Raw genomic sequence first — 3080 nt, forward strand, 5'->3', positions numbered from 1 at the left:
AAGATAGACCATATGCTAGGTCACAAAGAAAGGCTTAATGAATTCAGAAAGATCGAAATCATACAAAATAATATCTCTGACCACAGTGGAGTGAAGCTGGAAATCTGCAAGGGCCAGAGGCCCAGACTTCACACCAAGATATGGAAATTAAACAGCACACTCTTAGAAAAACAGTGGGTCAAAAGGAAATCTCAAAAGAAATCAATGACTACCTTGAAACAAATGAGAATGATAACACAACATACCAAAATTTATGGGATGCAGCAAAAGCAGTACTGAGAGGGAAATTTATAGCCATTAATTCATACATCAAAAAAGAAGAAAGAGCAAAAATTGAAGAAGTAACTGCACATTTGGAGGAATTAGAAGAAAACCAACAAAGTAATCCAACAGGAAGAAGAAGGAAGGAATTAACAAAGATAAGAGCAGAACTAAATGAAATAGAAAATAAGAAAGCACTTGAAAAGATACACAAGACCAAGAGTTGGTTTTTTGAGAAGATGAATAAAATTGACAAACCTTTAGCAAGACTAACAAAGAAAAAAAGAGAGAAGATGCAAGTACACAAAATAAAAAATGAAAAAGGAGATATCACCACTGACCCCACAGAAATAAAGACTATTATAAGAGGATACTTTGAAAAACTATATTCCAACAAAAATGACAATTCAGAGGAAATGGACAAATTCCTAGAAACACATAAGCAGCCTATATTGATGAAAGAAGAAATTGATGATCTCAACAAACCAATCACAAGTAAAGAGATAGAATCAGTCATTAAAAACCTCCCAACTAAGAAGAGCCCAGGGCCAGATGGCTTCACAGGTGACTTCTACAAAACATTCCAGAAAGAAGTAACACCAATCCTGCTGAAACTCTTCCAAAAAATCGAAACAGCAGGAAAATTGCCTAACTCCTTCTATGATGCCAACATTACCCTAGTACCGAAGCCAAACAAAGACACCACAAGAAAGGAAAATTACAGACCCATTTCTCTAATGAACCTAGACACAAAAATACTTAACAAAATACTTGCTAATCGTATTCAACAACACATTAAATGAATTATACACCACGACCAAGTGGGACTCATTCCAGGTATGCAAGGATATTTCAACATAAGAAAATCAATCAATGTAATACACCATATAAACAGATTGAAGGAAAAAAATCACATGATTATATCTATAGATGTGGAAAAAGCATTTGACAAAATACAGCACCCTTTCTCGATAAAAACACTCCAAAAGATCAGAAAACAAGGAAATTTTTTGAACATGATAAAAAGTATATGAAAAACCTACAGCCAACATTGTTTACAATGGAGAAATCCTAAAATCCTTCCCTCTAAAGTCAGGAACAAGACAAGGATGCCCACTGTCTCCCCTTCTATTTAACATTGCTCTAGAAGTACTTGCTCGAGCACTGAGGCAAGAACCAGATATAAAAGGCATTCAAATTGGAAAGGAAGAAGTCAAAATTTCATTATTTGCAGATGACATGATCCTATACATAGAAAACCCTGAGAGGTCTACAACAAAGCTTCTAGAACTCATAAATGAGTTTAGTAAAGTCGCAGGTTATAAGATCAATGAGCAAATTTCAGTAGCATTTCTGTACACCAATAATGAACAAGATTAGGAGGAAATCAAGAAACAAATACCATTCACAATAGCAAATAAAAAAATCAAGTATTTAGGAATAAATTTAACTAAAGATGTAAAAAACTTATACATGGAGAACTATACAAGACTGTTCAAGGAAATCAAGAAGACCTAAATAAATGGAAGAATATTCCCTGTTCATGGATAGGAAGACTAAATATTATTATGATGTCTATCCTACCAAAACTGATCTACACATTCAATGCAATCCCAATAAAAATCAACACAGCCTTCTTTAAGGAACTAGAAAAACTAACTATGAAATTTATTTGGAAAGGAAAGAGGCCCCGAATAGCCAAAGACATATTGAAAAAGAAAAAAGAAATGGGAGGAATCACACTACCTGACTTCAAAACATACTACAAAGCTACAGTAGTGAAAACAGCATGGTATTGGCATAAGGAGAGACACACAGACCAATGGAATCGAATTGAAAGTTCTGATATAGAACCTCATATATATAGCCATATAATATTTGATAAAGCCACCAAACCCTCTCAACTGGGAGAGAATGGCCTATCCAACAATTGGTGCCTGGAGAACTAGATACCCATATGTAGAAGAATGAAAGAGGATTACCATCTCACACCTTATACAAAGATCAACTCAAGATGGATCAAAGACCTAAATATAAGAGCCAAGACCATAAAGACCTTGGAAAGCAGTGTAGGGAAACATCTACAGGACCTTGTAATAGGAAATGGCTTCATGAATATCACACCAAAAGCACGAGCAGCAAAAGAACAAATAGATAAATGGGACCTCCTCAAAATTAAAGCCTTCTGCACCTCAAAGGAGTTTGTCAAGAAAGTAAAAAGGGAACCCACACAATGGGAGAAAATATTTGGCAACCATATATCTGATAAGAGACTTATAACTTGCATATATAAAGAACTCCTATATCTTGAAAATAAAAAGATAAACAACCCATTTAAAAAATGGGAAAAAGATTTAAACAGACACTTCTCCAAAGAAGAAATACAAATGGCTAAAAAGCACATGAAAAAATGCTCCAAATCTCTAGCTATCAGGGAAATGCAAATCAAAACTACAATGAGATACCATCTTACTCCCATAAGATTGGCAGCTATGAAAAAAACAGAAGAATACAAATGCTGGAGAGGATGTGAAGAAATGGGAACACTCATCCACTGCTGGTGGGAATGCCGAAGGATTCAACCGTTCTGGAGGACAGTTTGGCAGTTTCTCAAAAAACTAACCATAGATTTGCCATATGACCCAGCAATACCACTGCTGGGTATATACCCAGCAGAACTGAAAACAAGGACACAAACCGATATATGCACACCAATGTTCATAGCAGCATTGTTCACTATTGCCAAACGTTGGAATCAATCCAAATGCCCATCAACAGATGAGTGGATCAATAAAATGTGGTATATACATACAATGGAA

The sequence above is a fragment of the Dasypus novemcinctus genome, chromosome 9, assembly GCF_030445035.2.
Source record: "Dasypus novemcinctus isolate mDasNov1 chromosome 9, mDasNov1.1.hap2, whole genome shotgun sequence".
In the NCBI taxonomy this organism is placed as follows: domain Eukaryota; kingdom Metazoa; phylum Chordata; class Mammalia; order Cingulata; family Dasypodidae; genus Dasypus; species Dasypus novemcinctus.